The 27,840-nt window shown below is 40.8% G+C and overlaps 1 protein-coding gene and 1 long non-coding RNA gene across 3 annotated transcripts in view; one reads left to right on the top strand and one right to left on the bottom strand.

Moving 5' to 3' along the window:
- Positions 1 to 27,840, top strand: part of LOC308182036 (uncharacterized protein) — a 178,193-nt gene that overhangs the window by 107,303 nt on the left and 43,050 nt on the right. The window lies entirely within an intron of this gene.
- LOC308182064 lies at positions 1,511 to 27,726 on the bottom strand. The gene is made up of 3 exons (XR_013941650.1): positions 11,731 to 27,726; positions 1,718 to 1,843; positions 1,511 to 1,631 (listed from the first exon to the last, which is right to left on the bottom strand). It is a non-coding gene; the product is annotated as an uncharacterized lncRNA (long non-coding RNA).

Raw genomic sequence — 27,840 nt, 5'->3', positions numbered from 1 at the left:
TGCTGAGAGGGAAGTACAGTATCAGGGCCTGAGATGAATAAAAGCCAGCACCAGGTGTTGAGAAAAGATGAGTGACATTTTATTCTCCCTCCATCCTGAGAGGAAAGGATTGGATTCTGTTTTCTCAGTGTTAGTATTTTATCTTAGACTTTGTACTGAAAATAATGTAGTATTTCTTTGTATTCTGGACACTGTAATAATAATAATAAAAATATAAAATATATATATTTCATTTTCTAAAATGTTATTGAAGCAAACCTCTGTCTTTGAAATGACTTGTGCCACTGTTAAAAGGTTGTTAAATCCAATCCTGATTATTAAGCCAATGAAGAGTCCATAATACCTCTGTTCTGCTCTGCACTGCAGATGGTGGCTGGGTATCTTGTCTCTGGGTGTCTAAGGCACAACCAGTAATCTCTGGCAGGTATAGACCAAGAACTCATTTGCATGAAAAAAGTTGCAGCTCATCTTTGAACAACATGATCTAGTGGAAGGTGTCCCTGCCCATGGCAGGGGGATTGGACGAGATGATCTTTAAAGACCCCTCCAACCCAAACCATTCTGTGATCGAGCATGGGCCAAGAAGTTCATTTGGCCGCAGGTCTGCAAACCTCCACAAACCCTTCTCAGAACCTTGCAGCCTGTGAATGGAAAAGAGACAATCTATCCAAAGTGAGTTAGCCTGGAAGTCCTCTTGCATTTTAGTTGTAAAGTTAAAGCTGAAATGTCTTTTGTTATCATGCAGCACCTGACGTGCTTCTCTTCTGCTTGGACCATTTTCTCAATATTGTTTGTACAGGTGACAGACCTGCAATGTCTCATTACATTACAAGCAGCAGCAGTTGCAAGTGACTTGCTTTATGTTGCCCATGCTTTTACTTGCCATGTAAAAAAAAAAAGCCATAATCTGTACTGCTGTTTCTTCATCTTCACAAGACTGTCAGGAGAGTTAAATTGCTTATAACAGCGTAGGTAAATGGCAAATACTGCACATGTATTAAAGATGGTAATTTGCACCGGAGCATATTTCAGTGCATATTTTGGACTGGACAATTTTATTCATTTTTGTCTTTACAGATGTATACACGATCTGCCTTGGCCCATTTGCCAATGCAAGTCGTTTTGAAATTCACTGAACAATTATGTTTTGTTTCTTCACATTTAAGGCAGCAGGTATTTTGTGCCTGCAGGAGTCCTAGATTCCAAAATTTGCTGGCTTTATTTCTCTTCTTTTTGACTTGCAGGATATACTAATTGAAATGATGTTTGGAGGAATTCAAATCTATTCATACAAGGAAATGCATGCAAAGCCATAACGGAAACATAGAAAGTATAACCATTTATCAAGAGATATGAAATCTGTTGGCTTGGAAGACACTTCGAGTTTACTTATTCTTGTGGCCTTAGAGTTCATTTCTTTCAGAAGTCACAAAGCTTTATTACTGATGGAATTGGGTGATTCTGAGATATTTTAATTTATATGTGGATGATTTGAAATGAGCAGTTAAAGCTGTTAGCCACACTTTCATCTCTTAGGTTGACACCTTAAGCAGAACTGGTGGGATGAAACTGCAACTGTGTTCCTTTTGCTTCCTTTCTGTCATATGGACATTGCATATAGGATGTTCAACCTATTTAAAACATTGTGAGGAGATTAGTGACTTTGCTTACAAAATCTTCGGTAAGCAAGAAGCCAATGTTACCTCAGTATCCTTACATTTTTACATAGGGGCTCAACATTATAGAGGTGAAAATAGTTTGTCTCCATGTAGAACCATCTTGAGTTTCAAGTTGGAGGTGAAGGGAGATAAGCAGTGGTGATCTCCTCTGCCTGTGTTATTTCCTTTTTGCAAAAAAAAAAAAAAAAAAAAAAAGACTGTTTAACGTGAGGTATACAAGCATCTTGCAAACATATTAAATAGTACCTGAATATCTTTTTTTTACTGTTTCTCCTTAGCTATTATTAATAGCGATGAACATCTTACATTTTTCAGTCCCAAAATTTCAGAATTGTGTAAATTCTGGCTATCTCTAGCTTTGGATCCCAAAGGAAGCCATTTTACGTTGCCTCATAATCCAGAGTGCTGACTGCCTGCTCTTTGAGGATCCATGGTCCTTCACTTGGTGGTGCTGAAACAAGGACTAAGATGGCTTAGTTCTTGGCTTAAGAGGCTTAAGAGCAGAACCCCAAAAATGAATGAACAAATTTTGGGGAAAGGAAAGACATTAAATGACTTACATCAGATTTCACTGTGATAGCAGTGATTCCCTTTTCCCCGGAAAGCCCAGAAGATTCTCTGTTAGCATGGGCTTTGATGTATCTGAAGCTGACTGAATGTGTTTAACTCATGTCAGAAGTGTGTTGTCTGATCTGCTTTTTCATCTGACCCAGAATGCAACAGCAATATTCTTCAGATTAGATACTGCCAAAATGAATACTGGTGCTGACCAAAACTAGAATTCTGTATTTCGAATAAAATATATATTTTTAAAAGCCGATGATCTCACATAAGAATAGAATTCCAGCTGGTAATATATTTTGCTTTGTTGCCATTAGATCATTCCTATTGGGAAACGATGTATGAAGTAGTCTACCAAATAGTACCAGAAGAAGTCATAGATATGCACAGACATAAGAATTAACAAAATTTTGCTTTAATATTTCTGTGAATGCATTCATAAACAAGAAATGTGAGCTTGCAGTGATATGTTTCTGCAGAAAATGGTGGGAGAAAGACTTCTTTTTTCAGATAAGTTGCTTTATACTATTTGTATTTTGTTGAGAGGCCAACAAACAAACAAACAAACAAACCACACTCCCCCCCCCCCCCCCCCCCAAATTAGGGTAGACACAGCACTGTTCTAGAAGGCTGTATGGATTTTGGACTGGGATAGGCTTCTGTTCAGAACACAAGCAGAATGAGGTTGGGTCAGTCTGTACCCACCGAGGTAGACATGTTCTGTATGGTGTTTTTACGCATGTATACATTTGTGTTATGTAGGGATGAAAGTCTTGGCAAATATTCTTATATGCATCTTCTACTGCATAAATAATTTTGACAGCTTTGTTGAATAAACCAGGATTGACTTCATATATACAGTTCTTGAACACTTTCCAAATGTGTTCATATAAATCTCTGTTTCGCAATCTGTTTATGATGAACTGTTACAAAGCCATTTGGCTCTAGTGAACATCTCACCCATTGTCTGTAGGTGTAACATATCTTTTCAGTATTACAAACCAACAGTAAGACTTACCACCAGCACCTGCAGGTTCTACAAATGAACTATCCCTTATACTGTCAGTGTTCCTAGGGATACAGATGCATCTTTTCCTCAAACCAAAGAAAAACTGCAGGAATTTGATGAAATGGATCTGTGCAAAGGAAATCTGTATATGATACAGCACTATGTCAGATGTATTATTGTATCTGATTTTAAACTGCATGTGTGAGTTTGTTGCAGCTGTAATTTAAAACTATGTTATCGATGGAAAACTGCAGACACCTGTACTTACCTTCCCTAAAGCATATCTGCTGTAGCATCATCTCAGAGGGCCTCAGATTTTCCCTAACATCTGCTGATAGTGGCTAGGTGGAGAGGGAAAACTTTTTCTTTTCTCTGTTTAGCTATGAATCCTTTTGGTAAGGTTCAGTGCAAGCAACCAAATCACTTATGAGAATGAAAGAAAATTTTTCCAGTATTAAAGAGAGTTTGCAGTCTTTTTGAATAGTTGTACTGCTGAGGTGGGTGTGGATAGAAAGTTGAAGTCTGGTAGGAAAGTTGCCAGAAAGCTGCAAATGCATTGCATTTGAATGTGCTTAGACAAAATAGCTCTGAATTCTATTTTTTCTCCCTTGGGTGAGGAGAGCTAAAGAAGATTCTGGATAGCTTATTTTCCTCATAAGCTGTCAGTTTGGTGTGATTTTGGTTTGTGAAAAGTGCAAAGCTAACCTGTCTTTGAGGGAAAAATGGAGACTCCCCTCTTTCTGAAATCATAATGCCTTCAGGAGAAGCTTAGCACATGAAGGGAGCACCACAAAAACTCTCTCTTCTCTCTGCTATTGCACGTGGGACTTACAGTCCAAGAGCCTGTTCTCTGCCCTTTTTCTGGTAGGGCAAGCTTCCATGAGATGAATTGGAAAACTGCTGTTGTACTCTTCTGAGTTTGGAGAGAAGAAATGCTTTTTACCCTTTGGCCAACCCCTAGCAGAGAGAGGTCTTATTTCCTCCCTATCCTCACCCTACAGAATGGGTAGGAATGTAGAAAAAAGGATCAGTATTTCCTTCCTTCATAGGTTCTTCTTAGGATTTTATGAAGCTCATGAATGACTACAACATTTACATCATTAGATTTTTGCCTCTGCACTTCTATAGCACAGTGTACCAGCTATTGAACCTTTAACTCATCTTCTTGTAGCATTTACCTATACTCTGGTGACCTTCCCTCCTGTCAGTCATTGAGAATGCTTATTAAATCTTCCAGAGTGGCAGCATATGGTGATGCTCCTCTCAGCTTTCTAGTACCTTGGAATAGCCAAGACATTGCGAAGTGTGTGTGTGTGTGGCTAATACCAGAGTTATTTCTATTACATTTCACGCAACTTCAAATGAATTTGAGTTATGATGCGAAAGCCAGTGAATTAATGTGTTTCTGGGTCCTTCTAGGGTCAGTTTTTGAAGCCATACAGTTATGTTTGGAAGATTGATTCTCTTGGACTCCAGAACTTCAATCTCAAGAGACATCTGTATTAAAGTAATTTAGTATCAGTCACAGGGCTTGTTTACATGGGGAGGTTGAGCAGCACTACTACAGCTGAATAGCTTTACTTCAGTGTAACTCCCCCATGTGGACACTGTGCTCTGGAATAGAACTGACTTATTTTGAAATAATTACTCACTAATTGTTCCAGAACAGAGTGTCCACAGGAGGGAGTTATGCAGAAGTAGCTGTAACAGAGTAGTTAAAGCTCAGCTGATTAAATTCACTGCATAGCAATGCCTTGTGCAAGGGTGGCACAAAATTAACAGGGGTAAAAATGCAAGAGTTAGTCAGCTTTGCTCTCCCTGACAGACCATGTTGGTAGCATTAGCTGTTTCGCCTATGCAAAGATTTGTAGTTTCCACAGTGCTTCGGGAAACTGCAGCATTTTTGCTTTGATAGACTTTCTTTGTTCTCCAAATAACTCAGTAAATTTAATATAAAATACAGCTTTGTCCTCTGTGTGACCCTCCTCCTCCCCCCAATTTCTTTTCACTTTCTAAATTGAATTTACACCCTTTTGAATATATAATACTTGGGTGGAAAATAAGCTTTTTATTTCTTTTTTATTCTCTTCCCTGACCTGCTGGTGTTTGTCAGTTCACTGCCGCCTCTTCATGCCTCTCATTAGCTCTTAGTTAAAGAATACCTTCTTGAAAGATCTGTTCACCCTGATCACCACATGGTCAGCCTTTACCACTACAAGGGAGGCAGAATGTCTGCTTTTGTGGTTGTTTTTTTGTCTGCTTTAAGGGCAAAAAGCTGTTTGCTGATACCACTTTCTCTTTATTTTCTAAAAAATATTTCAGACATTGCTGATAGCTGCCTGAATTACAAATGGTTGAAAAAACAGAGATGCTAAATAAAATAAGACTGTCATTTCTCTCATAGAGCCTTTGGTTGCAAGATATCTTTTGAGACTTTTCAAAAGTCTTAAGGAACTGAGGTTTTGTGCAAGCTGTTCTACAGATCTGAGAGTTGTATGTTTTAGTCCTAGCTCTGCTGAAGAATCACCATGTGGCCTTTGTGGAATCTTGTGTCACCATTTGCTCCAATGTGAGTGTCATGTCACCACCCAGCACAGACATGCTGTAAGGCATGTCTTACCGTTAAAACCATCAGGTAACAGATGCCATGCCACTGCAAGTGCTAAGCATTACTTTTTATTGTGTAACTTTCAAGTTCTTAAAGAAAGCAAAAGAGGTGAAACTGAGAAAATCTTTCCATGATATGCTGTGGGTAGAACTGAGTTTCTTCTTCTAGTTCTTCAAGCCAGTTCAAAGTTGGGTGCTTGCATGGCTGCAGAGGCGAGTCTAAGTTAATATGCCTCGTTTTCCAAGATGTAGCACTGTCCTAAAGTAGTCACTCATGGTACAGAGTAACCTGGCTACCCCCTGAAATGCTAGCAGACGAGGCCTGCAGCAAAGCCAGAATATATGGTGTGAGCATTAAATACAAGGGCTTTGGCATGGCGATTACGAGCGGTTTGAAATAGTCACCTTCAGTGAACTTTTGCATTAAGTTTCCGATTTACAGAAGAGTAGTACTAGTCAGTGTTTTGGGAAGGATGAAGCTAGCAGAGAATAGGACTAAAAGTGAAGGAAAAGTTTAACTACAGTAAAAATCAAAATTAACACAGCAAAATGAGGTCAGCTGGCTCACCTTTCTGAGTCTAGCAAGGTAAATGTTTCAAAATAGTGAGGACTGCTAGTACAGAATTTAAAAAACAAGCAAAACAAACAAACAAACAAAAAACGCTCTAAATCTAGGGAGAGGGAGTCTGGAGTGAGGACGGAACATGCCAAACTTGCATGAAGTTCTCACGGTATAACAGAAAAATGGCTAAACCAGATCCCTTCCCTTCCCTTCTGTCTCTCTACCTGTGCCGTTTCCAATGAACAGAAATCTTTTCAACTGTACATGTCTTTTACATATGGAAATCTGCTGTTCCTCCTCCCTTTTCCTGTTTTCTTCAGGTGGCTCAGTTTTCCCTCATAGGTCTTGCTGTGTAGACTTCCACTTGTTCTTCTTGCTCTCAGACCGTTTCCAGCAAATTAATGCCTCATTCATGCACTGCAGTTGAGGCTTTACCCATACCTCACCTAAAGGCTGAATGGCTACTTGATATACCCTAAATATTTGTTTGCATGTTCTGGTATGATTTCTCTTTCTACTAGTTCTAATGTGAACTAAGAGAGGCAAGTACTTTTGCAGATAAACCAAAATAAACCAAATGCCTGCATTCAAATTCAGACTAATAATCAAAGTGAAAAGGGGGAAATGAGCTGAACCTGCGCTGTTGAGCTACTGAGCTTAAAAGGAGCTGGGAGTGAGGAGCGTTTTCCTCCACAAAAGTAAACTAAGAGGAGAACCAAGAAAATGGTAAGAGAAAGAGCAGCAAAGTAAAAGTGAGATTCTTAAAGCTAAATGCAATAAAAAGATCAAGCAGCTTTAGACTACAAAGGTTGTCCCTTGCTGTTTGAGCTAGAATTGTTTCCTCTAAGATGAAACCCATATGCATCATACAACTGTTAATTCAGACTGGGAATGTTTTTAATGTGTGTTCAGAGGGAATAGAGGCATTCAACCGCTGTTAATGCAGTTCCCTTTCGTATATAAATAGTGACTGTATCATGACTGCTTGTATTCAAATTGGGCTAACTGTAGACAGTTTATTTAAAATATCACAACTTAACTATGTAACAATAATTAAAGTTGTTTTGTCTGGTTTGATGTGGAAAAAAGCAGAAAGTGGACTGGGGATTAAAGAGGAAACTGCAGAAGATCATGGTGTGATCAAGGGAATCAAGTGATCAAAAGACCTTTTCTTTCCTATGATACCAGGTATATTCATTTTGCCATGAATTATAGATTTGCATTTCAGCTGAAAAGCCCCTGAATTAATTATGCTGCAACTTTAGCAAGGCTCCTCAAATGTTACACTACAAGGTTACTCGGAGTTCTTTTGTCCAGCATGCTCTTTCCAAGGGTTTACTGTAGCAGCATATTTTGCTGTTTTGCTTTGAAATAGTGTCTCAGCAAGTACGGAGGAAGTATTAAAAATAAATAAATAAATACAAATCCATAGAAGGAGCTCAGGTAGAGCAGAGAAATCTCTTAATATGGATCGCAAAGTGCTGATCTGCAACAACTGAGGCTTTGGGCACTGAAAACTTAATGCCTTTACTTCTAATCTAGTGCAATGCCTCTGTGGAAATGAACTCTTAAATCTGCACTTAATTCTGACAAGTTGTACTGAGGCATAGAAGAGATTTTTCTAAAGAAAGATGGCAGATCTGTTTCTCTGACCTGGTTATTGAGTTACTGAATTCTGACATTAGCTGTCTACGTGTCCAGTGATATGATACTTTGCAGTCACTGGATAATTGCCTCTGCAGAAGGAGCAGTGCAGAACATATCTCTGAGCTCCTGTGTGTCCTCATTTCTCGGCAGATTTGTGGAAGACTAAAACCATTTTCAGGAGTACAGTGAAGTCCACTAAAATGTGTAATCCACAGCCCTGCTGACAGCTCCATTTCCAACATGTGGCATTGTAAAGAATTCCTTGATGGAATATTTACTTGAGGTTGATTAGTTGGTAACTAACTTGTTAAACCAATATGCATTTAAAATTGTTCTTTGTTAAGCTGAGAGACAGGATGTTAATTAAAAAGAAGAATGTTTCTTCTAAATAAAAAGAAATTGTAAATCAGACTAACTGTTCACCTGCTAGACTCCTACAGCTCCTCTGCTGGAAGTGAGGGGATTCAGTGGGAAGAGGTTTTGAGCAGCATTGAGGTGATCAGAGTAGTCTCCAAGGTCCTGTCCTGAAGTACTGTGCTGCAGTTGTTTCAGCAGCAGTAACTTGTGTCTGAGCATCAGTAAGAGGATAGCAGGCACACCATTCATTTGTGTCTCCTTGGACACAAATCCTGGCTGACATACAGAGCATCTATGGATTTTTTTTCCGCACTCCCCATGCAACTCAAAAAAGTTGGCCCTGTGTTTCCTCAGGCTTCTCACCCCCCAGCTTGTTGTCTTCTCTAAATATCCCCAGTCCAACACGATAGCCTGACTCAGTAGTAGTAAACCAGTTTGCAACTATGCACAATTAAAAGATCTAATGTGAAACTGTCCTCAGAGGGCTGCAAGATCTGATCAAGGAGGCAAAGATTGGTTTTTCTATCCTCTTAGCCTGGCATGTGAAGCTGTTTCTTAAAGAATTTAAACTATGTAATTGAGGGTCTTTGTTTTGCTTTGTATTTTTCTTGAAACAGGACTAATATGGAAATTTAAAGATCTAAGTGGTCCCTTCTGAAAGTTCCTAACATTGCTATCAGTATCATTCCTTTTTATAAACAGAACTGTTACAGTTCTAAGAAATAAAGTATTCAAAGAATGCACTCATAAAAGATTACGCATACAATGGAATTTTTTAGCCTCAATGGGAACAGAAGGCTTTGTGAGTGTTTGTGTGCAATGAACATAATGTTTAAATCAATTTTTAAGCTGTTGCTAATGAAACACCACCCTGTGAATACAGGGCTACAAGGCATGCTTAAAGATTCACAACATATCAGCTCCTGCCTAGCATATCAATGCCCTAGAGGTTTAGAGTGTGAAACACCAGTTCGAAAAGAACCATGCTAGAAGGGGAGGGGAGCAGGGCAACAGCCTGAAAAGCAGCTTGGAGTGATGTGAGATTTATTCCCTTAGCTCATGTTTTCCGTAGTTTCATCATATGACTTGGCAATTCTGCAGAGCTGGTGTTAAATACATCACGTAGGAGTGGGACAGAGATACTTGTGAGCCTTGGATGGGGACAGACCTCATAGAAATCACTTGACAGCTCCTACCTGTTCCACTTTTGTAGTCCAGTTTTTGTTTCTGTGGTGGTCTCCAGTCTCCAATTGCATAACTGATCTGACCACTCCTTTGTAGGTTTCTTTAGGGGGGCATGTCTGCTGACACTGGCACTACTCTGATTTATCAATTAGTGGGGAGGTTGGGGGTATCCTTTAGCTGCATCCTCCTTTCATGTACCTTTTGTGTTACCAGAAGTCCTCCAGGCAGATATCGTTCGCAATTCAACACCAGCATAGTTCAAGTTTTGCAATGCAGACATACCGTTTAGGATGAATGGGGTATTTCAAAGGTTTTGGTGAATGGTTTAAGTGGGTACCTTCCAGCCTATGAGGTGCATCCAAGTAATTTCCTCAGACAGCTGTGGAAGTTTGTTTCTCAAGTTTGCTATAAGGGTCGCTGCCAGATGTTACGGGTTCTCTGTCTTGACTGGATAATTCTCAAGCTTACAATGAATTTTCAGTATGGGTATGTAAATATTTCCATTGCAGACAAACCTTTTCAAAAACATCCACAAAACCTTCATGCCATCAGAAATATTCTCTTGCACTCAAATTTGTTCCTATGAAATTTCATGAATTACAAGCAAAATGAGGGGAAAAAATCCACTCAGTGATTTTAGTAGTTTTTTCTTCAAGTAAATGTTTAGATCAACTGTTGCACAATAGTTGCCCAGAACTACATGGAGCTGAGTATCTCTGGTATGAATTTATCTCTGGAATTTCCACTGGTTAGCAGAGGTTGTTACATACTCATTTCAGCAAGGATAACCCACTAGAAAATAAGCCACTGGGAAATACTGCATCCATTTAGATCTTTCTTTGGTCTTTTCTTTTTTTGTTGTTGCTTTCATTTAACTATCATTGCATCTGGTGAGCACATTCAAACTCAGGAAACAAAAAAAAAAAAAAAAAAAAGGCACAGAGAGCAAGTGAGAAGTTCCTGGAATGTTACAAGCTGCTGTGTCACTGGGAATAGCAAGGCAGACAGGCAGAAAGCTCCTCTCTCCAAAGCTGACACCACAGTGGGAAAATTTGATACTTACTAGGTACTGAATTGACTGAAGCTGTAACTTTGAAGTAAATGTACAATTGCAAAGAAATGCTGAATATCTGGCTCTTCTCCTTAATTCATTTCTCTTCCGCTTAACTTTTATATACCATGCTCTTTAAGATAAGTTTTCTGAAATGCATTCTTTGAAATCTTATGGTCCAGATGGGCTTATGCTTTGTAGACATAAGGGTTACTGTACATTTTAAAATGACCTTTTTAAAAAAAATTATTTTAAACTGATGGTCCCATTCAGATAGTAAATTACAGTTTATAAATGCCTCTTAGGACGAAGCAAAGATTACCTTCTGTGCATTAAAAAGACAGAAAGGATTTCCACCAGCAACAAAGCTGGAAGTGTCCTGAACTACTACAAAAAGCAAAGCCTGGTTCCCATGCTGTCCTGGGCACCATCTCTCCCAAAGAATGCTGTCTTCTGGCACATGCAGTTCTTTTAGCCTACAAGGATATAAGCCATTGCCTAACTCAAGAGCATGCATTGTCCTTAAAAAAATAACATCAGGATTGTATGCTTCTTTTCCCAGTCTTCATTTTCCTCTCTCTCATACTAAATAAAGTTTTTTTGTCAGTAGGTTTGTTTTTAAACAAACTGACAAGCAACTGTGCATGCTCTGACAGTTTTCCAAAAGGATAAAAACAAAGCAAAACTGAAGGGAGGTGTACAAATGAGGGGGTCTCATTTGTATTTCCTGTTTCTAACCTTTCCTTACCCACTCCTCAAAGGGCTGACCTTTAGCCTTACAATGTTCTCATTTTCTGGCTGGCATAATGGTGGAGGTCCTGGTTCTCTGCTCCGCTGAAGTGAGCTGAAAGGCTTTCCTTGGTTGATCCTGATGAATGGATTCATTGTAGAGGGTCAGCTCTCTTGACAGTTTGTCTTCCTAATATGACTATGTTCCACTGTAAGCAATAACTTTTGCTTCATGAGAAAAGTCATTTCAAGAAGATTAAAACATTACTCATTCCAGCTCAAGTTGAATATAGGGAGAGAGGAAGAAACGACAAAAAAGAAGCGTTAATCCATGTAAACATACCTGCATGTTTCTGTAGAATTAGAAATTTGTGACCTCTCCTCTTGCTACAAGTGCAAACTGCGTAGATCCAATGAAGTCTGTACAGTTCCTGTGGCATAAACAAGTGTAGTCACTTGGTCATGTGTGGTTCTTCATCCCTCCCTCCACCCAAGTGCTAGTAACTGTTGCAGTGGCCAAAAGAAAAATGTTCTTGTTTTTAACCCAAATGCGCATTTGTTTGCCTAACGTTTTAAAAACCACAACTGAGTTTTTGGGGTGTATCTACACAGTAATGGTAGCTCCACCCAAGCTGCAGGGGCTGCTGACAGCCTGGACCGGCAGCCATTATAATGGGTGGCTGCGGGCCGCTAGCTGCGGCGGCCATTTTGATGCGTGGCTGTGGGCCGCTAGCTGTGGCGGCTATTCTGATGCATTGTTGTGGGCTGCCAGATGAGGCGGCCATTTTAATGCATGTCTGTGCGCTGCCAGATGGGGTGGCCATTTCGATGCATGGCTGTGGGCCGCTAGCTGGGGCAAAACCCCATGCTGCTGTCTGAGCAGCTTCTGGCAGGGAAGTTCACACCGGGGCTGCACCTGAGCATAGAAACATGGCCTCTGATGTTTTAACAGCCTCAAAACCTCCCCGTTTCAGGGAACTCGTCATGAAAAGTTTGTGGCTTTTAGGGGAATCAAAGCTCAATGGCTTAATTTTCCCATAATGTTCACTGCAGACAGGCTTGCCAGCCTTTTAACAGCACCTGGGTGAGGTGGCTTCCACAAAGAAGGCTGTGCTCCACAGCACTGCGGTGCCTGCCGCCTTTGCGTGGATGCCAGGTGTTAATGCGGGCGTCACACTGCGGCAACAGGCGGCTGGTAAGCAGCGGGGTGCGGACAGAGGGCCCCCAGATCCCCCCTTCCTTCCCTGGGCGACCGCGGGGGCTGCAGGGGACCCGCACTCAAGCGGAGGAGCTGCGGGAAGGTGCGGGGGTCCGCAGATGAGGCGGCTCCCTTCGTTCCTCGCCCTCCCTCCGACGGGAGGCTCTTCAGACGGCAGCTCCCCCCGCTGCTGAGGCAGCCGGTGCGGGAGGAGCTCGGCCTTCGGCCCCGCCAGGTGGCGCCCGCCCCCTCCGGCAGGCGGCCCTGAAGCGGCCCGGGGGAGCTCGGCCGCCGCCGCGGGCTCCTGAGGCGGAGGCGCCCGGCGAGCACACTGCCGGGCCTGCCTGCCGCCGCCCCCCGGCCGGCCAGTCTGGCCCTGGGGAGAAAGGTGCCGAGCCTAGCCGCGGTCGTTGGCAGAAAGGCGTGTTTTACGAAACCTTCCGCTGGGAACTGCTTGGAAGATGAGGGAAGCTTGACTTTCTGTAAGGGTCAGGTCTGCCTGGGTTAAGGCAGGGCTCAGAACCAGAGCAGCAGCGCCGAGCTGCAGCGCCCCTTCTCCGAGGTATTGATCAGGCTCAGGGGTCAAAAATACAGTAAAATTTAAATCTAGTAAAGTTTCGGTAAGATGTTTTGATAACTTCTGTCTTTATGAAACATCAGTTGGATTCAGTTATATCGGAAGCAGTTTTTATTTTGCTAATCTAGAGGGCTGCCATGAAATGGGAACATTGTCTTTCCTTTGGCTGTCATGGTGGTCAATTGCCTTTTTAGCTTAATCACAGTGAGACTGTTCTGGATTCTCATTTATACATTTCACATCTGTTTTCTTACTTGCTAGTTATAAAAGCTGAAATAAATTTTGTTTGCTTGGCAGTTGCTTATACGTAGATGAGATCCACTTTTCATAATTTTTAACAAGTACTGAATAAGTAGGGAAAGACCTACTTTACTGTTTAGGTCTAAGGCCCACAGAGAGAAGCATTGCTGAATGTTGCAAACAGTTGTCTCAGTTTGCACTAATTTTGCAGTGGCTGATAAGCACTCTATTGTACTTCTTAGAAACACCTGAACTTCCCAGAAATGGTTGAGGCATTCCAGTGGCAAAACAACACAGTTTTTCAGACTTCTGATGAGTTTGAACTTGATGACAAACTCAGACATTAAAAAGTGTTTAATGTAACGTCTAAAATAATCTCTCTAGTTTAGTTGGTTCCTTTGGTATGTTTGTGCAAAATGTTCCACATTGCTGGGGTTATCTTTTCTGTAATCCATTTGTAGGTAGCAGTCTTGTTAGTGCTTTGCACTGTTAATGCATGTTCTTACTCATTTTTTCCAAGACTAGAGGCTTAAATGAATTCCTGAGGACTGATCAGTAAGACTTCCCATAGGATTGTGAGGAAGTTGCTTCTCTGTGCCTTGTAGTTGGCTGAACTGTAAAATGGCAGTCGTGATGTTTTATCCATTGGAAAGGTCAAGACTTGTAGGTGAAAAATGTGACTGTAAATCCAGATCTTTAGGAATAGATGAGTTGGCTTTATGCTGTCTAGAGAAAGAGAATGAAAACTCCACCCTTTGGAGGTAACTGATCCTGTTTCTCTGAAGCGTTTGGAATAGAACTGAAGTATTTCACATGTATAGAAATCAACCCAAAGGCTATCCAAGCTCGCAAAGTGTCAGATGGGCCAAGCTCACCAAATACATGCAAAATTCCAAAAGCACTTTGGAAAATTCTTATTGTCCTTCCACTGGCAATGCTGAATTTTTCATATCCCTGCATAGAAATGTTTATCGTGCATAAAATTATTACAGTATGGTATTTATAAATATAATTTACTTCCTCTCACTGCTCCAGAAAGAAAGGAGATTAACTTTATTTGTCCATGCTAATTTTTACCATTGAAGCATTCAGCTTGAACACTATAAACATCCTTTAATCAAAATACTGTGGAATATCGTAAGTGATCATGGCTAAATTACTTCTATAACAGTGGATTAAATAGACTTGTGTTGTTTCCACAGGATTTTTATAATGAGAACAGGGGTGGTGATGATGGTTTTCAGTTAAAGTACAATTACTTTTGTAACTTACCAAATTTGTTCTTTCAGATGCTTGTAACTTTCACAGCTTTCAGGTTGAATTGCTACATTCTTGCTTATAGACATGCAAAAAAATTTATCAGGGAAACTTTCAACAGGATGATTACACCCTTTTTAAGTAACACTGGTGGCAAATATTAGAATAGGCACAGTGAAGAACACTTCCACTGTTCCTATCAAAACATAAATGTGCATATGCTTATCTTAGCAGCAATTCAGCTACAGATGTTATAACTTGCCTTTTTTGTGGTTCTCACTGAGACCCAAAACTTCGAAGACTAGTTTTTAAAGTTGGAAACACTGGCTTAGAATTGTCAGTACCTTTTTATTTGCAAGCAGTGCCAAGGACATAGGAAATACTGTGCTTTAGCAGCATCTCTGTACTTACTTTAGCTGGGCATAAAAGGCAAATTGCAAAGGGGAAGGAAAAATGCAGCACTTTTAAAATATATTACCCGTCTCTCATGTGTTTTCCTGCTGATCTTCCTTATGTAATATTTAGCTCTGATTCTTCAGATTGCGGAGAAATGCTTCTGTGCATTTTTTTTGTGCAAACAGGTTCTTTAAAACTCTGACATGCTTTCACAAACACTTCAGGAAAGCTGTGAGTTCCACTGCCTCTGATGATATACTTAGTTAGGAAGCTTACAAGACCGAACATAAGTGTTAGAACAAAGACTCCTGGCTTCTGTTTCCCACTTGGTTATCATCCAGCCATTTAAAACCCACAAATGACAGGCATCCATTTGGACTGGTAGTTACAAACTTTTCATAGGTGGGAAAACTGAAGTTCAGGAAAATCGCAAGAATCTGGTGAGAAGGGAATCAGCATCTGAAACAGGATACAGCTCTGCTGTAGGCAAGGTTTTAACCCCCGTATGTCAGCTGTTTTCTTACCTCTGGGCAAATTGTTTAGTCAGTCTCTGCTTTCTTATCTGAAAATGGAAATAAAAAACGTGATTGAAAGATAATACCACTCAGTTGTTTAATATAACACTCCTCCTTTGCTTCCTTTTCCCTGTAATTGTTGCCTGTATGAAGATGCCTAAGGAAGACCCTATGGTAAGTTGTAAGTTAACACATTATATAACACGAAGTTCAAGTGCAGAAAGTTTCTGTACAATCCATGTATTTTTCATATGTGGCTCCGTCCTCAAGTTTCAAAGAAATAACACATTCAAGCCAAATTTGAAGAATTTCTTTTTGGAACTTTCACACCGAGGAACTTATTCAACCTTTCCAGCAGTTTAGAAAGCCATGCTTTTGAAAATTTTTGTGTAGGTTGCACTTGTGTTGACATTATTGAAGTTGTTAATCATTGCTTTTCATTCTGCTCTGAAGCAGAATACTGCCCTGACAGACTCTACAGATTGCTTACTGCTGAGCTAGAAGATGACTTTCTTCAACAGCTATCCCATTTTTTTACTGCCTTCTGCTATCTCCCCAGTGTCTCAAAAATCTTTTTTAGTATACTGTCTCTGGAGGTCCGCCTAGTGTGCTTATGGCCTGCAAAAGATGAATCAGGAACACTGTTGTGAGAAACACGTTTTGAATTTAGCTACCTATTGAATATGTATGTGCCAGTTTAGTAGCTCCATGAGAGATACAGTATCATATGTATCCTAGGAGAGCTGTTGTAGCCTGTCCCTGCTTCATTTTGGTTGTGCTGCATGTATAATTTCATAAATAAACATTTATTCACAGAATGTAAATTTGGCTGAATCATTCCGCATATGTGAATCATTTATTCTTGAACAGAGTAACATTCAGTATTCAGTAACTTAAATATTATATAACCACTTCAAAACTTGTCCATTTGAAGGAAAAAAGAAAACACAATTTTCTTTTGGCCTCTTTCCTTCATTTCCGTAGCAACCTTTTCAATTGCAATTCTTCTTTGAAACACAAAAACAGCAGCTCCATTTTATTCAACAGAGCTTTAGCTTGTGTTTATCAAAGGCATAGTGGGAAAAAAAATAACCTTTTACTGTCTTCTGATTCTTTTATTCTGTAGAGCTGACACAGCTCTGAAAGAAGGACTGAAATTATGTCAGATGCACCATCAGAGCAGTTTAGTAAATTTTTACCATTTATGACACAGGAACAAACCCACCAATAGCAGAAACCTAGCAAGTGTCACTGAGTCACATTAGGAGCATCAGTTTGTATGTCCAACCTCTCTGGTACTGTCAGCAATATAAAAGAAAGTACATACCTTGTATGATTTGCAGTGCGCAGACTGAGCTTATCTGCTCTGTGAATGATTTTGTGTAATTGCAAGTCAATAAATGCATTACTGGAAGCAAGGAGCTTTATGGAGACACTAGAGTCCATTTTGCAACTGTAGCCATCCATGACTAACTGCTGACTGCAGAGGTACACATTTCTAATTGTGAGTTTGCACGCATGGGGATTTATGTTAGAGCAAGAACAATCACATGAAAAACTGCAATCTTAGATTTCGCAGTGCCTTTTCTGCTGTGAAACATGAAAAAGTTGGTATTTCAGTAGCAGAAGCGTGATTCACCAATACAAGCCCTGGTTGCTTCTGAAATAGGCTTATAGGGTAAGAGGAGGAGGAATTTAAGTATCTGTTTAAATACACATTTCCCTATATATATATATATATTTACTTATTGGAAGTGGTAATTTGACCATGTAACAAGAGGCTCACTAACGCAGGATCAGCTTTCGTGTGATTCCTACCTAGTTTGCCATGAGTTAGCTCTTACGTGGTATGAAAAGCTTGGCAAGTTCAAGGATGTGAGACGTGTTCTGTTCTGGTTCTCTCTGCAAGTACCTCCATAGGCATGTACAAGGCTTTGTGCCTTCATCTATTTTGGAGTGTTTTCACAGAAAAACAACTTGTCAATCAGCTGGGCTCACCTAGCAGGTTCTCACAGGTTTCTGTTAGCTGCTGTTGTTCTCTTGGACTAGCAAACTTGTGGCCAGTCTGTTTAAGCTAAACTGTTGTTTAATTCTAACAACAGAACCGAAGCATAACATTAGATAAACAGGATATTAAAATTACATCAAGTCTGTACGTAGTTCACTTTTCCAAAAGCCTGCCTTGGCTCTGACTTCTTCTTCCCAGGCATCCTAATAGGTATACTTCTCCTTAATTTTTCATATAGAAGACTCTGATTTCTCAGTCTCAAGATATAATCTCTCTCTCACTTTCTCTCAAGTTCACTTCTTGAAAAATTCTTGAATCCCTGGGTTCCTGCTCTTGCTGCAAGGACTGCTCATCTCTTGGAAAAAAACCTTCAGTTCCATCCAAAAAAAAATATGTCTTGCCCTAAGTCTCAGCTGTATGGTGAAGAGTGTTAATCTAGTCCCACCTTCATTCTCTAGCTTAACTGTCTAGCTGTTACGGTGGTTCAATAGCTGTATACAGTGAAGATCACAATCAGTCCGTGTATGGGATTCAGGATTCACAGGCAGCTCCAAATCAGTTACAGAGGAGAAACTTGTTCTTTGCTTTTAGCCAAAAGAAGTAAATGAAGAAAGCAGTATGAAATGTTACTGATGTTTACTCTCAAGCGTAAGTCTAAGTAGGGAGGGCACAAGGAGCTACACAGACACGCTGCAATCAGTCTATGATCTGCCTCCTTGCTATGTTTCAGGGTGAGCAGGGGATTTCAAGTGTCTAGGTGATTAGAGATCAAGCCTGTATGAGACTCAAAGGGATTTCGTGCATTTAAGTCCTCTCTAGACACTATAGGCTACCCTATGATGCTTTCTTTTTTAGTCCATAATATTAGAAAACTGCAATGTAGCAGCTTCTTTGAGCTGAAATGTGTGTCTGCTATGGTACTGCTGGGCTTGGAAAAGCACAGTAGGCCAGATGCATGTCTAATGTGGCTAGGCTCAACGATCCTGAAAATAGGATGTGGTTTGATCCAAAGTGGGAGATATTAGCTTAATTTTCCATCTGCAAAAGAGTTCCACTGTTGTTTACATTACTTCTCTCAACCCTCCTCAGCCCCAACACTTGGTACAGTTCTTTGAAAGGGGGTCATTCACCCTCTCCTTGCACAGGATATTCCTCTGCAGCCTCCCAGGTCTCCGAGAGCCCCCTCTGTTCCCTCTTACTTTACCTTTGCAGACCTTGGCACTCTGCTAACTATTCTTTCAGGCCAAAAAGCTCTGGATGTGGCTCCCAGCAGGGCCATTCAACACTGCTGTTGAGTCAGGCAAAGGGCTGAATACAAAACATGTGCTGCTCCTGCTCCTTGTTACACAAGCTATGCTTCCTGCCTCCCCACTGCCCAGCAGAGCTCGCAGTGCAACTCCTATTTAATGAAAACATCTGACAAAAAATAGTCTGTTATCAACTTAGGACTTTAAAAATGGTCTTTAAGCCATTCAGTTGTGTTAGAGTCCTGCTTATTTGATCCTCAGTTGCTTCTGTATTATACCTGCTGTTTCTGGAGCCTGGTCCAGTGTTGTGTGATCAAACTTAGGAGGCAGGAGTAGGTAAGGAATTGGAAAAAGTTTTTTTCTTCCACTAAGCAATTACCTATTATATAATGACTGTTTTCCAAAACTAGTACAGTCTGTATTCCTGAAAGAATATGATATAATGGTACAGTGCATAACATGTATACTGAAAATTGGATTTTGCATGGATGTATACAGGAAAAAGAATAGGCATGCAGGAAAAACATGTTGTGCAAAAGTGGTATTCTGCTTTTGAAAATGTGGTCTGCTACCCAGTGGAAACTTGATGCTTTTCAAAAGTAAACACTTGAAAACATATCTTTATTGTAAGCCAGGTGTACTATATGTCTTAAAAGGTAGCCAGAAACTCCTGAATGGCATAAGAATACTCCAAGGTCTTCACAGTTTGAGAGGGCAGAGGTTGTGACTGATAACATTTCAGGATGCCAAAGAACCAAAGGCCTCTGCAAGTGAGGCTGCATACACTAATAAACCCTGAGCCCCTGGACAGCAATTTGGAGTCTGCAGGAAGTGATACCTCCTCCTGCTCAGCCCAGTGATGGGACAGAGCTGCCACAAGCCACCTCTGCGTAAGAAAGGCAGAACAAAGTTACAGAAAAGCTCAGGGAATGGTCCAAAAGACAAAGGCTGTGGCTAGAAGGGGCCATGCAGAGAGGGCAGTGAGGGATGATGGTATCAGAGAAAAAGACACCATGAGCTTTTGAACCAAGAATATGAGTGACATTGATAGGAACACTGCAGAGAAGGGGAGGGAGCTGTCTGCAAGATGCACAGCAGTGAAATTGAGAACACCGGATACTTACAGCTGGCTGTGTGATCATGGCAGAGTCTTTTCCTTATGCCTCAATTATCCAACTATAAACTGGGAGCTTGTCTCATAGGGAGTATTTATATTATTTTGGGTTTTGTTCGATAAGGTGTAAGAAAGGAATACTTAATGAAATCTTGTCTTCAGCAAAAGCCTAAGTGAATTTGAGAATTTCACTGGCAGACATCTGGGCACTATAATGTCATTGGCGATAATTTTTTTTCATGCAGAAGCAATTGATTTTACATACCCTGTAGTATTCTGTATCAACCATGGTCATTTTAAAGGCACTACATACATTCATGTCTCAGATTCAGTTAGATCATTTCTGAACCTTACAGTATTCTTGTTCTAAACTCATAGGTACAAGGAAAATCCTTAATATTTTCCATTGTGTCAGGTGGTGCAGACGTTCTCTAAAAATCAAAAGTCTTGCTATGCCATTTCTCCTGCCAACATCTCTGAATGCTGAATGAGCTAAATTTCATATTTAGGAGCCAAAATAAATATTTCTGCCACTTACTGCTCGGTATTAGCCTGATTCCACTGTAAGCTACAGTAAAGATGTTCCTGGAAAACAAAATCATTGGCTGATGATCTTCTTTCAGAATATATTAGAAAGCTGGATGTATTCTGACCATCAAGTCTACAGGATTTAAGTGAAAATAGATCAAGAAGGTTTCTATAGTGTGTATTTGTAGATGCTGACATGCATCTACAGGGGAGTATTTATTTCACCTACTGTGAGCTGTCTTACAATGCAGACAATTAGTCTAGTCCCTTGCATAGGCTTTTCCTGTGGTCAGCAGAGGAAGATCAGCAGCTTCAGAAAGCCTTTGATGACTATGCTGGGATCAGATGAATTTCCCTGAGGTGTCTGTTTCATTGGCTACAGAGAAAGCCTGTACAATCAGCCAAGTCTAGACGCCTAAGTGATATAAGTGACTACAACTGTCTATGATAAATCCACCTGGTACTGTAAGTGTATGTTCATATACAGCATCGAAAACTTGGAGAGCGCAGAAAGTGCAAAGTGGTGTGGTGTAGAGAATTTATTGTTTTATGCAGCACAGAGACATCTTGCTGTCAACTGTGATTTATCCCAAATTTGTCCCATTTCTAACCTTGCCTCCCAAAGTGGAAGGGAGCTCTCTAACCACATACGTATCCTCACACACCAGGAACAGTTTCTTCTGCTGTGTGATGTAGAAAATTTGTAAGTGTGTATGCTCGGATGTGATCTGTCACGCCCCAAAACTCGTGCAGAATTACTGTTTGATCACACCACGTCTATTTCAGAAAACATTTCTTGGGATGTTACAGTATTTTGCACAAACTATTTCGATGAAATGCTAATGAAATGCTGTGTGCTTTTGCAGATACAAACTGAAGTAGATATATAAAAGGAAACCAAACTGATGAAAAATTAACCTGCTGTCTATAAAGTGTTAGTCTCAACATCTTGCATCTCTGACTAATATATTACAAAGTTAAGGGATTGTCACAGAAATTACTTGATAGTAAGTAAGTAATAAGATAGATATTAATGATGTCGATGGTAGCATGTCACTATCACAGGTGTGGTTGGTAGCAGTACCTGTCTGCCCCCATTCTCCTCATAATAAGATACTTCTTTTCCTTGTTTTATAACTTTGTCAAATTTACACAGTTTGGGCTGAAAATTTCCATGTCAGGTGTCTGCCCGAGGCTGCTTATTTTGGAAAACTCAGTTCAGCTATTTCCAAAAATAAGACTAGAGGAAAATATGTTAGTTCTGACCATGTTTAAAAATCCGTGGCAAACTTTTCCCTGAAAAGCTCTAGAACTCAAATGCCTTAGGGCACAGATGAAGCATTTTCTGGGGTGATGAGGCTGAAAACAGAGAGGAAAAGCTGCATGTCAATAGCAGGACTTCTGTTGTTCCACTCAACACTGAGCACATATGGTCAAGTTATAAGCCTCCAAGAAAGCATGTTTTGTATGGGCTTTGAAAAGGCCTGCTTGAATTCAACAGTGTAATATTTCCAAAGTCTCTCTCAATACAGGCTATTTTGCACCTTGGGGGTTGGCAAGACTTTCCTTGCAACTACAGATGTGTGCTGTGTCTGATTTAGGTCAGGGCAAGGAAAACAAATAATTGAACCCGCACTGGGACAAGAGGAAAAGATTTAGAGCAAAGATGGGAAGAAAAGTAGGGCAGAGAGAGTAGAGCTGGTTGAGATTTTGGCTCAGGCAAGGGAGGAAATAGGGAAGTAGACAGATACCTGAAATCTAACAAGTCACTGAAACACAAAGGCAGAACTTAGCACTGTTGGGGAAGGCAACAAGACCAGAGGACTTGGGAATGAGGAGACAGATCTGGCAGTAAGATGTTCTTTGAGGTATGAACTGGCATAGCTGGGAAAAAGACTGAACAACGGTAATGGAGATGAAGGGGACAGAGACACTAGAAGTGGGGCTCAGGACAGGTGGTGGGAGTAAGACAAGGAGCTGAACAAGGAGACAGATGTGAGTGATACTCATAACATGGAGATGGGATGAGGGAATTATCCACAGCTAGTCAAGGAGACAGAATTAAGGGAGGAAGATCTAAAGGAATGAAACTAGGGCTTCCTGAACCAGAAGATGGACTCTGGAATCTGAATCCTTAGAAATGGCCTCTGGGAATGGACAAGTGAAGGAAGAGAAACTCCTCAGACCTGGTCCTAAATATAAGCAAGATGCTTAAGTGATCCAGGACCATGTACTTCTGCTTATTTTATCTATGCCAAAGCTCTGAAAAGTTGATGGGCTTCTGAGGATAATGAAGGAGATGAAGTATGCTAAGGAACATGTGCTTCTACTGAATCTTTGCTCTCCCAGTTTCTTCAGGAGAAGGATGTCCTAGTCTTCAGCACTCCCTTTGGCAGTCTGACATGGTCATACCATTTCTTCCCAGGCCACCAGCAATTTCCTTAGGGTGGTGAGAAGCACATATTGTCAGGGCCCTGAACAAAAAAGTCCGTGTCTTTTCTACAGGTTTGGCTGCCTGGGCTCAAGGTCAGCTTTGCTAATGCAGCTGTCTACAGCTGGCTGTGAGTCAGAGGGAAGCCTTGGCGCGGTCTTGCCCACTTTCCTTGGGAACTGCTTTTAAGCTGAGGCTTTTTCCCTTGGTTCTAGCCTGAGCTTCATTGCAGCTATGCCCATGCCTAACTGTATCTGTTGTTCATCCTGACCTGCAGACTTGACTTCCTGGCTTGACCTCAGACCTGCCTCATCTCTACGGACTTGTCTGGCTGTCTGGACTCTTGGCTGTTAAGCCTTCCTGGGATGCCATAGGACTGCATCCTTTCTTGGTGAGGGCACTGAGCCTGCTTGCCTCTCTGTCACCCCAGCTGCTGGCTCCCCTTCCCTTACGGAGCTGCACCACTCTTGGTGCGCCCTGACAGTTCTGAGAAGTCTTCAGGTGGCTTTTCAATAGGGTAGGGAAGTGAATCTATAAATAATGCGTTAACATGGTTTGTACCAAGCCATTGGTTAAAGCTCACATATGAGGCTGGAGCTCATTACATTAAAGGATGTGTGTTTCCACCTAATGAAATGGCAATCTCAGTAAATAAAATAGAAGGTAGGAGAGAAAAAAGAGGACGGAGGACATAAAGATGTATGAAATCATCCATATCAGGCCAGCTAAAGAACCAAATTATAATCCAGGTTTTTGGGCTCACATATGGGTCATGCTGGCAACAGTCAGAGATACGAAAAATGTCCTCACCTGAAATATCAGCTACTTCTAGCTGCTCTTTGACCTGTATGTTGTTAATTAGCTATTTTTTTCACAGGACAGACAAGGAGTCTGGTTTGAGGCAAATCTGAAGGAAAAGGGAGGGTGTTGTCTTTACAAATGAGATCAGGATGCAGAGCCATAAAATTACACCCTTTTCCTTGCTGGGTAACCTACTGCTGGCTTGACTTGGGATTTCATTACTATAGCTTTACACCAGCGTAGTCGTGGCAGTAACACTAGGAAAGAACTGGAATTAAGCCTTGGCAGATCAGGAAGAAGTGTTCTGAACATTTATCCTACTATTTTAGGGGTAAAATAGTATTTTTTCATAAACATTTATCACATTGACACTTGCTTTACTGCTTGAAGCAATTTTTTTTCAAGTTCTGTTCAAGAATGTAAATGTCTCTACTGTGTGTCAGCATTCATAAACTTGACTTCAAGAGAAACACAATGCAGTGTTTATGTCCAATAAATATGAGTGGAGTGCCCAAAGCATTAATATTTGGAATGAATCCTAATATTGTACATTCATATTTTAGTGCATGAAAATAATTTGTTTCTGGCAGTACATTATTTGAAGCAGTAACCTATGTTTGACTTAAAAAGATAAAATCTTATTAATAAATCCAGAGCACACAGTACTATTGCTCTTACACAGTCTATATCAACAAGTGCACAGCTGATTTATGAAATAAAAAACCCCACCTCTGCTATAGGCTAATGTCTTGGTCAGCCAGTTTTGACATTCACATAGCCAGCGCTTTACTGAGTAATGGTGAAATGATTGGGTAGGCTGTATTTGACAGTGTGTCTGTGACTAAAGGAAATGGAGCTCAGCGCGTTCCAGCAGGTACCGACTTGTAATGTAGGAAGAAGAGAATGTGAGATTGTGTGGCGTGGCATATGCAGTTTATAAGTACAGATTCGGAGTATTTTTTCAAATGGGAACACCAGGAAAGAATTGCACAGCTAATCCCAAATGAGTGCCATGACACCTTTTTTCAAACTTACTGTTATGTATTTATTTTATGTATATTAGAGAAAGTACTTCAGGAATGTGTTGAAAATTTGTATTTGCACTTCAAAATAAAAAAATATTTAGAAGTAAATAGGATTTAACCAGATTCTGAAGTATGTGGACTTGGACCATTAAGTTCAGAGGCAAAACCCACCAGACACGAAACCCCTACCGGGTGGGAAAATTCAAGTCTAGCTCCATAGTGCCTGGCTGAGGCCCAGGCCTGTAATGCAGTATTTGCATGCAATCATACACACAGAAGAGCAGAGAAGGATGAGAGGGAGATCCTGTTTTGCTACATCAGAGATATGTGGGGTAATTCAAATGGAGTAGTAAGGACCACATATTTACAGCACCACAACTAAGTGAAGAATATGGTCCATGGTCTCCAGAATGTTGAAAAAGAAAAACAAATGAGGGCAGTCTCTTGAAAGTTCTTTCTGCTTTTAAACTGTTGAAATTATATAACATTTAGTAATCCCTTCTTTATTTTCAGACTTATTTGTTAGGTCCAGGAATTATTATTTCTTCTTGGCAACAGTAAATCCATCATTCTCTAATTTCCCCACCTTGGAAATTGCATTTTTTATTTTATAGTTGGCATCATCCTCAAAAGAAAACAGACAAGCTGCTAGTCAGTGAGAGAAAGGAAAAGAAACATTAAAGAAAGGAAAAGAAAAAAAAAATCTTCAAATCATGTTTAGCCCCATCTGGCCTTAGAAAAACATGGAAATGGGTGATCAAGTGCATTTTCCAGGATGGGCTGCCTTTCAAGGGAAACAAAATCTGGATATTTCTATGTCTAGACCACAGAAGAAAAAATGCTTTAGTGCTAATTAACCCATCAAAAGCTTACAAACCCTGAGTGGTACTCGGCAAAATATGTAGGGAAGTTAGCAGATTTAAGTTGCCAAAGGAAGTGTGGGAGGGTGCAGCCTGGGAGTCAGGAGATCTGGGTCCTACTGCTTGCTCTGCCTCTGGCTTGCTCTTTGATTTTAGTTGCATCAATAGCTTCCCTTATCTCCGCCTCACTGGTCCCCACGGTAAAATGGAGCTGTGATATTACTCTCTGTCCAAGAGCTTTCTGGTACTGGGAGATGAAAAATGCTGTGAAACAAGTGCTAAGTGTCACTCTCCTGCATGGTGTATGATTTATCTGGCCATTATCTGGGTAGAAATCACACTCTGTAAGGTTGTATGCCAGATGCTAGTCAGTCACTGAGTAAGCACTCCGGTAGGGCCAGCTGTATTGCTGAACAGCTAAATGTATCTGAAAGTAGTGTATGCTTCTCTCACAGGGTAAGAGATCAGTGAGAAAAATAATATTTGTTTCTAAGGGATGTTTAGAGGGCTGTATTGATATCAGCTCTTTGGGACCTTATTAATTATGCCTTAGGCAGATTTTTTGAAAGACTAAAACGTGTGCCATGAACATGCCCTTAAAAATAGTTTCAATAGTGATGTAAATGAATAGCTAGAAATAATATTTCACCCAGGCAGGTGCTGCCTTTTATTCTTCCTGAGCTTCTCAGCCCTTCTCAGTGACCACCTGCCATTCTGGTCCTGCTGGTTGTGTGGATGTCATTCCCATAGGCCTGTTCTTTGAGTTAAACAAATACCCTCTGCAAGACAGAAAAATCCACATGAGCTGCATCAAAGAGAAATAAAATCCAGGCCTACCTGGAACTGGAAGAACAGTGACTGTCTAACATCTGAGTTTTTATCTGCTACTCCCTTGTCAGCTCCTTGTGATGCCTTGGCAAGCCTCCCACTGCTTTTACCACAGCTGCCAGCTCAGACCTATCTGTACTCGTTTAGCAGTCTGCATTACCCCCTTCCCATATGGAAACACATGTTTCTCATCTCTTTACATGCCACCTTTTTCCTGGATTGGGCTGAGCTTTCACAAGCTGGGGATTTCAGAACCTGCTAGAGAGGGAAGAAAAGTTGGCGAAAGGCTTTTTCAGTGACAGCTAAGAGCTGCTAGAGCCTGAAAACTTAGATGAATCTTCTACACAGCAAGGTGATTAATGTATACTCAGGAAAGGAACTTGGCAGGGAGAGAATGGGACCTCTTTACCAGGCACTGAGCAGCTGTGTAGGATCAGAGCACTCCAGTCCCTCTGGATGGGCTGTTGCCTGTGCAAGACGGCACCAAGGTGGCAGTGTTAACCTCCTTGTCAGAGTTGGAAGGAAGAGGAGTAGGGATGGGGAAATATGGGTTACAGCAGGTGGAAACATGGAACAGAATGTGTGCAGTCTTTTTCAGATCATGCAGGTCTCCTTGCTTTCTGGAATTTGGCATTTCTTCCATGTTTCTAAACTTTCCACACTAATAAATTAGCTCACTGCTTTGCTTAGTGTCTATCTAGCTGATGTTTAGGTTGTCACCCACTGATTGGTAGTGTGAGGAGTGCCCAAACAAAACCTTACAGTTCCACCAGGTTGAGATGCCAGTTCACAGGGAACACTGGCTTGCGTGTTTAAATAAATCAATAAACATTGGTACCTTAAGTTTCTAGACTTGTCTGCTAAGGTCCTCCACTATGCTTCTCTCAGCTCTTTTTCTTCTATATTGCCTCTTCTTTTCTCTCTCCAGCTTCCTAAAGTGTATTTTCATCTTTCATCCTGCATCATATAAGTCCGTATTCTCATTCATTCTCATTTGGGATCTCATCTCTCCCTCCCCACACTTGCATCCCTTTTACCTGTCTTTGTCACAGAATCACAGAGTAGCTGAGGTTGGACTTCTCTAAAGGTCTCCAGCTCCACAACCTCTCTGGGTACTTGTTCCAGTGTTTGACCATTCTCATAGTAAAAAAAAAATTTCTTACTCTAAGCTGAGTTTTTCGTATTTCAGTTTGTGCCCATCACCTCTTGTTCTGTTAGTGCACACCCCTGAGAAAAGTATGGCTCCATCTTTTTAGCTCCCTTCCCTCAGGTATTTATACACATTGATAATATTCCCTCTCTCCTTTGCTAAGATCCTCCTCTTTCTTTTTGTTCCCTCAGTTGTGTTATCATATCAAATGTTAGACAGTAAAAGGGCCACTCCAATGAAAAAGCCCTAAGAAGTTACTGGCTGTCTACAAGATAAGA

This window comes from Anser brachyrhynchus (genome assembly GCF_964034855.1).
Source record: "Anser brachyrhynchus genome assembly, chromosome: 1".
Classification (NCBI taxonomy): domain Eukaryota; kingdom Metazoa; phylum Chordata; class Aves; order Anseriformes; family Anatidae; genus Anser; species Anser brachyrhynchus.
Note: the sequence above shows the minus strand (reverse complement) of the source record. Positions and strands in the feature narration are given on the sequence as shown.